The following is an 8738-nucleotide window of genomic DNA, read 5'->3' on the forward strand; positions in this document are numbered from 1 at the left end:
ACTACTGGTAACCAGTAGGTGATGCTAAAACCTTAGTTTTGACAAAAACATTCTAAGTTGGCTCACTTATTTTGTAAAAGTTACTCTAAAACTTATATAAAATTTATTAATCATACTAAGCACTTAAGCTGACTTGTACTTATTTACTAACATTTTTTTTCAAAAAAATTTCCAAAAAAAAAAAACTTTGGTTCTAACATGTTTTAGCAGATTTGTGTTCTTTGACTGTTGTTTACTAAAACTTGAGAAATGAAATGTTTACTATGGAAGCACTTCTGTAAGTCGCTCTGGATGTAAATGTTATTTAATATCTCAAACTTAGTTAATATCACTAACACAATAACAAAAACAAAATAATAACAAAAATAACAAAAAATCTTAAACCATATATGGATTAACCAAGTCTAACGTACAAAAATCGTTATGTGATTTAAGCATGCAACATAAATGTTTCTTAATCCTTGTATACAACTATAGTATAACATTATATTTTTAATTAAATGGTATAAAAAATATAGAAACGATCCATAGAAAGTATAATTGTTTGAGTAGCATGTCGATGATCACTATTCAATTCGAAATCATACCATGTAACGTTTGGATTTGTCCTTTTTGGTATAATTAACTTTGTTTTTACACAAAATTCCAGGTCTGGAATTTTTAGAAAAGTGTATGTGTGTGTATGTGTGAAGTCAGTGAAGGACTTTTGAATTGCCTGGGCCATTTTAACAGCAGGAGAAGTCGTTAAGGGTTCCCTCTGAGGTTGTAAAAACTTTTTGAATATTAGCAGACCCTGGGTAGAAGTCTAAAGAAAAACAGAAAACTGAAGAATTAAATTAATAAGATGTTATAAGGGTTTTAAGATGTGCTGTTCAAGCTCAAAGAAGCACAAAAAGACAGGAAAGATTGAGGACCATAGATGCAGTGGTCAGCCAAAGAGACAAAGTCTGGTCAAAAGAGGTCTTAATGGAAGCCGTACCTTCAACATGAAAACAAGGCCAAGTGACTCAACTATGCATGAAAAGATTAGGAACTAGTGATGAGTCAAAATTCAAAATATTTGGCTGTAAAAAAAGGACTGGTGAGTGGTACAATAATGAGTGTCTTCAGGCATCACTGAAAATTGGCACAAAATGACACATGAAACACTTCATTTCTTCCTGTCATATTTGCCAAAACATTTTAAGTGTTGTGAAAAGAAAGAGCAACATTACAAATGCTTTACCATGCCAACGTTTTTGGACTGTGTTGCAGATTTTTATTGCATGATTCCTACTGTCCCATTTTTTCTGATTTGGGGTTGTATATTCAGTATGTTCACATAATAAAAACAAATTACCTAAAACCTCAAAAAAGAGAAATTATTTTTAACCATGAATTCAAAGATAAACTTAGAACTGCTTACCAATTCTGTTTCTACTGGATAAAGGTTAGAGCTGGAGTCTGTAAAAAAGAAGAAAATATTGTGTGATGAAGAAAAACACAAATGATTATTTATTTCAGCCTAACTGATCATGATAGAAATACAGTGTTAGCTCACTTCTGCCGAGTTACCACTGTGGGCCCCTAAGCAAGGCCCTTAACCCCCAATTGCATGGACTGTTTTTGGGCACAATTTTAAATCACATAAAAGTGTCTGCTAATGTGATAATTTCTGTATATAATGAATACAAATGACTTTTTAATTATTCATTTTAAAGTCTGACATTACAGTGGTATCTGATCCTCAGAATATGTTTGTCACATTTGCTCCAGTGTGCTCCTATGTGCCACGCCCTCCTCTCCGTGAGAACACACTCAGTCTCCTGCCACGCCTCACTCCTGATTGGCTCCCTGAGCTAATCAGCCCCAGCTGCTCCTAATTGGGGAACAGTTAAAAGGAGAGCTGGGAAAACAGGCTGGCGGGGATTATTTGGTTTTGGTTTGGACATTTTGGACTCCTTGCCTTGCCTTGCCTTGCCTTGCCTTGCCTTGCCTTGCCTTGCCTTGCCTTGCCTTGCCTCGGACTGTTTGGCGTTTGCCTTCAAGGACTCTGGTTTGCTCTTTGTTTTGAGTTCTTGTTCCTAATCAGTTTCTAGTCTGTATTTCCTAGTCTGTAATTCTAGTCGGTATTCCTAGCCTGTATCCCTAGCATGTGTTTCTAGTTCATGTTCCTAGTCTGTGTATTTTGCCTATGTTCCTAGCCTGTATTCTTAGTTCATGTTCATAGTTTATGTTCCTAGTTTGTGTTCCTAGTCTTTGTCCCGGTTTAATCCTAGTTTAGTATGTTTAGTCCTGTTTGCCCTGTTTAGTCTTGTTTGCCCAGTTTGTCCCGTCATTTGTTATTAATAAAACTTTAGTTTTGTTCATACATCTTTGCGTGTGTGTCCGCCCATTTTTTCCCTGTCCTGTCTTGTCCTTAGCCCCATCGTGACAATGTTCACAGTTTTGCAAAAGTGTCTTGTTGATAGTCACACATTCTGAAACTCAGTGCATTCAGAAAGTCTCCAGACTCTTTTAAGTAATGATTCTCTCTGCTGAATATTTTATTTATTTTCACCTGTAACTCAATTAACCAGTTTACAATAATTAGCTGAATGAACAGTTTCTTGTTATTAGACCTAATGTTATTGTACTCATCTGGCCTAAATTAATCTGTAAATTCAAACCCCTTAGCTTCCCTTTCTTCCTAGAAAAGTAATGTCAGCTGTTTAAGAGTTTCCTATTCCTCTGTCATTAAAGGAAACTCCGAAAGTTACTGGATAGTCTATCTCATGCCATATGAGTGAGCCGTCATTCCTTTACGATGGTTGGCTGCACAGATGTGACAACTTTCTTCAAAACCCCCTGTGTCGTGTTGCCTATAGCAGAACAGACCGTCATAACAAACAACATGATTCTGTCAATCCAGTTTATTCTTGGTCTTTCTCATCTTCTGAGTACTTCCACAAGTCTTCTCAAACCACTGCCTTCAGTGTGGTAATGTGGGTGCCTCATTACAGACCAAGAATTACAGACCTAACATGGGACTACTGTTCACTCCCTCCTAATATATGAAGTGTCTTTATCTAACAATATACATCGACCACATCATTTTAAATCTCAGCATACTATTACGTCTGCAACTGCAACAGCATTTATAAACAGCCTACGAGAATGACCAGTTATGCCACCATCAGAGCCTGAAGAGCTAGATCAGACAACTCAACATTTAGAGTCTGTATTCTAGTGATGGGCAAGTGAAGCCTCATGAAGCACTGAGGCTTTCCTAACAATTGTGCCGAAAAAGATTCGAAGCTTCAAGGCTTCAGTGACGGTGACATCTGGTGGACAACTGAAGCCATAGCAACCTCTAAAGAGCATCACTGAAGCAATGGCACTGTTTCAATCCTATGACAGCAATAGAAGTTCAGAAAAGTCTGAGTGGTCATTCAAGTGTTTTGTTTATTCATACCAAATAATGATTATATTGTCATTACAATAAAATATGCAGATGCTCTCCCCCATACTCTAACACATTCCAGATTAACCCATCGAATAAATGCAAATTATATTAATGGTTAAATGTTGGTTAAGGGTTTATATATAGCTTTGAACTTTATTTAAAAATTGTTCTAAAAGTCCCTAACATAAGGTCATGGTGTTTGAATTCAGAAACACTGTTTTTTTGTGTGTGAAATGTTTTTTACGGAAAACCTTTAAAGATATTGGTTTGTCATTTGGGTACTTGTATGCTTGATTTGGAAGGATTATTTACAGAAGCAGACAAGTTATTTGTCTTCACAAGTTTTTATTGAGAAGATGTTGTTGCTGTAAGACAACTCTTGTGTGCAGAGCAAACACCGCACCTACAAGCAATTGTAATTTTGATATCCATTTAAAAATTAAATATACATGTATGCGAAAATGAAAAAATGTATGTGATAAACTGCATTATACCTTATTTGGTGGTATGAGATCAAAATGATCCCAAACTTTAGAATGTCGCTTATTGCTGGTAGTCGACATGAAACTTGCCAAAATACTCTCACTCTCCAAATTTTTGTCTCCTCACAACCCCATTTTGAAGCATAATGATACATCTTATATAGCTGGTATGGCACCAAACCACTCAAATCTGTCAAACCTGTCAAGCTGTCATTGGCTCAGAACGCATTGAAACGCAGTGAGCCAATGACACACACTGAAAGACTTTGAGCCAATGAAAAGCTTCGAAACATTTTGAAGCAATGAAGCGCAAAGCGAAACAGTCACGTGACACTGGTGTTTTGATACAAGCTCCGACACAGCGTTTTGAATCACTCCGCTTTAGGAAGAGTGACACAAGTGCCGAAGCCTCGGTGTCATTTGCCCATCACTACTGTATTCATAAATATAAATTATTGATGTGCCAGATTTCATATAAAAAAAACATCTGAAGAAAAGAAGCATAATTATATATTATTTAGATATCTAATTACAAGAACAGCATGCTTGACCTCAAGACACATTAACTTTTCCAAAAAAGTTGGGACAGCAAAGCATTTACCACTTTGTTATGTTACCACTAAAAAGAGGTTTTGGCACCGAGGAGACCAAGTGATTTAGTGTTTCAGCTTTTATTTTGTCTCGTTCTTCCTGCAAACTCGTCTTAAGATGTGTAACAGTACGAGGTCGTCGTTGTCGCATTTTCCAATTTCAAAATTCTCCACACTTTTGGGGACAGGTCAGGACTGCAGGCAGGTCAGACCAGTATCCGTACCCTCTTCTTCCACAGCTACGCCCTTGTAATGTGTGCAGCAGGTGGTTTTGCATCGTCTTGTTGAAAAATGCTGGACGTCCCTGGAAAAAACGACGTCTTGAAGGCAGCACATAGAGAACATGGATATCAATGTACTTTTCTGCATTAATGCTGCATCACAGAAGAGTAAATGACCTTTACCAAGGGCACCGACACACCCCCATACCATGACCGACCCTGGTACAGACACACCCCCATACCATGACAGATCCTGGTACAGACACACCCCCATACCATGACAGATCCTGGTACAGACACACCCCCATACCATGACAGATCCTGGTACTGACACACCCCCATACCATGACACACCCTGGTACTGACACACCCCCATACCATGACCAACCCTGGTACAGACACACCCCCATACCATGACAGACTCTGGTACTGACACACCCCCATAACATGACAGACCCTGGTACTAACACACCCCCATACCATGACAGATCCTGGTACTGACACACCCCCATACCATGACACACCCTGGTACTGACACACCCCCATACCATGACCGACCCTGGTACAGAAACACCCCCATACCATGACCGACCCTGGTACAGACACACCCCCATACCATGACAGATCCTGGTACTGACACACCCCCATACCATGACACACCCTGGTACTGACACACCCCCATACCATGACCGACCCTGGTACAGACACACCCCCATACCATGACCGACCCTGGTACAGACACACCCCCATACCATGACCGACCCTGGTACAGACACACCCCCATACCATGACAGATCCTGGTACTGACACACCCCCATACCATGACCGACCCTGGTACAGACACACCCCCATACCATGACCGACCCTGGTACAGACACACCCCCATACCATGACAGATCCTGGTACTGACACACCCCCATACCATGACACACCCTGGTACTGACACACCCCCATACCATGACAGACCCTGGTACTGACACACCCCCATACCATGACACACCCTGGTACTGACACACCCCCATACCATGACAGACCCTGGTACTGACACACCCCCATACCATGACAGACTCTGGTACTGACACACCCCCATAACATGACAGACCCTGGTACTGACACGCCCCCATACCATGACAGACCCTGGTACTAACACACCCCCATAACATGACAGACCCTGGTATTGACACACCCCCATAACATGACAGACCCTGGTATTGACACACCCCCATAACATGACAGACCCTGGTACTGACAGGCCTCATACCATGACAGACCCTGGTACTGACACACCCCCATACCATGACAGACCCTGGTACTGACACACCCCCATACCATGACAGACCCTGGTACTGACACACCCCCATACCATGACAGACCCTGGTACTGACACACCCCCAAACCATGACAGACTCTGGATTTTGGAGTTGTTGCTGATAACAGTCTGGATGGTCCTTTTCGTCTTTGGTCTGGAGCACACAGCGTTCATTTTTTCCAAAAAAGACCCGGAATGCTGATTCATCTGACCACAATACACATTTCCACAGTGTGATGGTCCATCCTATATGCCTCCAAGCCCAGAGTAGTCGACGCCGCCTTTGGACATGGTTAACATAAGGCTTCTTTTTTTTGCACAGTGAAGTGTTAAGTATCATTTGTGCAGTAACTCTGTATTGTAGAGCTTGATAAAGGTTTGATAAACTAATCCCTCACCCATGTGGTTATATCAGCTATTGTTGAGTGGTGGTTCTTGATGTGGCGCCGCCTGAGGGATAAAAGATCACTGGTGTTCAGCTTAAGCTTGCGCTCTTGGCCTTTACTCACTGAAATTCCTACTTCCTTCTTTGAATGGTTTATTAATATTCTGCACTGTAGAGGGTGAACATGTAAATCCCTTCCAATCTTTTATTGAGGTTCATTGTTTTTAAACATTTTAATAATTTTTCACACATTTGTTGATAAACTGGATCCTCTGATCATCTTTACTCATCAAAGACTCAGCTTTTCCTGGATGCTGCTTTTGTATCAAACCATGATTACAGTCACCCCAGGCACCCCGCATCTGGCCCGAATATGGCTGCATGTTGGTACTGTCGGCAGACTGAGCCAATGTCATTGCAAAGTTTTAAACACAAAACATTTAATAAATATGGATGAATTGTTTTATTATAGGACATGCATTTTCTACATATATTTTACACCATAAGTTTAATGTGTGCAAAATCAAAAGGATCATATATCATGATTAAATAAACCCCACTCATTTCAGTTTAATTCATGTGTTTACTTTTCTTGCTCCTGAGGACGCAATGATACAAAGTTCTTACTACAACACACTAAAGTTAAACATTAACATTAAATTCATTACAGACAAACTGGGAGTGACTCAATCAGGTCCTGGTACAGTAGGTTGTCACAGGTATCTGGAGCCATGCTGACTGCAGTGAATCCCACAGCTGCTGGAGGGGGCGTACAGCGATGATGTGAACTGTAAAAAATCATATTCACTATTATAAAATATTTTACATAGACTATAAACTATTAGACATACAGAAAATGTCTCTGAAACTTTTTACATTCAATGTAATAGTTGTTAATGTATGTGTAAAGTTATTTTACAGTCACCGGATAAGCTTGTTTGACCTGTACCAGGTGTACGTACTATAAACAATGATAAATGTTTATAACAATGATAAGCAACAAGTGGTTTTTATCTATTACCTTAACATTAATACATGGTGGTGTCAGACAGAATCAGTTCACTACTTCGATCTAAAGGTAACTTACACTGATATTATCAATATGATATAAACCATCTAACAATATAGCCAAGTTATATTACAAACACAAGATTTAAAACGATTACGTTTAGTTACCTGTGTGGGCGTTAAGGGAAGACGTCACAGCTACAGCTGTATGGAGCTGGTGGTCCATCTTCTTTAAAAAGGAGTGTGATGTATATATAAGGTTACATTTAGTTCCCTCTTCTTGGCAGTTTTTCTTTAAGAAGCCCTCCTATTCTGCACTCATTACCTGTATTAATTGCACCTGTTTGAACTCGTTACCTGTATAAAATATGCCTGTCCACACACTCAATCAATCACACTCCAACCTTTCACCATGGCCAAGACCAAAGAGCTGTCTAAGGACACCAGGGACAAAAATGTAGACCTGCACAAGGCTGGGATGGGCTACAGGAAAACAGCAAGCAGCTTGGTGAGAAGGCAACAACTGTTGGCGCAATTATTAGAAAATGGAAGGAACACAAGATGACTGTCAATCTTCCTCTGTCTGCTGCTCCATGCAAGATCTCACTTCGTGGGGTAAGGATGATCCTGAGAAGGGTCAGGAATCAGCCCAAAAACACACGGAAGAACCTGGTAAATGACCTGAAGAGAGCTGGGACCACAGTCTCAAAGATTACCATTAGTAACACACTACGCCACCATGGATTAAAATCCTGCAGGGCACGCAAGGTCCCCCTGCTCATGCCAGCACATGTCCAGGCCCGTCTGAAGATCACCAATGACCATCTGGATGATCCAGAGGAGAAGATCATGTGGTCAGATGAGACCAAAATAGAGCTTTTTGGTATCAATTCCACTCGTCATGTTGAAGGATGAGTACAACCCCAAGAACACCGTCCCAACCGTGAAGCATGGGGGTGGAAACATCATACTTTGGGGGTGCTTTTCTGCAAAGGGGACAGGACGACTGCACCGTATTGAAGGGAGGATGGATGGGGTCATGTATCGTGAGATTTTGGCCAACAACCTCCTTCCCTCAGTAAGAGCATTGAAGATGGGTCGTGGCTGGGTCTTCCTGCATGACAATGACCCGAAACACACAGCCAGGGCAACTAAGGAGTGGCTCTGTAAGAAGCATTTCAAGGTCCTGGAGTGGCCTAGCCAGTCTCCAAACCTGAACCCAATAGAAAATCTTTGGAGGAAGCTGAAACTCAATGTTGCCCAGTGACAGCCCCGAAACCTGAAAGATCTGGAGAAGATCTGTATGGAGGAGTGGGCCA

General features: G+C 40.8%; 1 long non-coding RNA gene across 1 annotated transcript; it reads right to left on the reverse strand.

The window, feature by feature from the left end:
• Positions 1 to 6980: 6980 nt before the first annotated feature.
• Positions 6981 to 8738, reverse strand: LOC134309275 (uncharacterized). Its single transcript, XR_010011028.1, has 2 exons — positions 7588 to 8738; positions 6981 to 7199 (listed from the first exon to the last, which is right to left on the reverse strand). It is a non-coding gene; the product is annotated as an uncharacterized LOC134309275 (long non-coding RNA).

The sequence above is a fragment of the Trichomycterus rosablanca genome, chromosome 2 (assembly GCF_030014385.1).
Source record: "Trichomycterus rosablanca isolate fTriRos1 chromosome 2, fTriRos1.hap1, whole genome shotgun sequence".
NCBI classification, from domain to species: domain Eukaryota; kingdom Metazoa; phylum Chordata; class Actinopteri; order Siluriformes; family Trichomycteridae; genus Trichomycterus; species Trichomycterus rosablanca.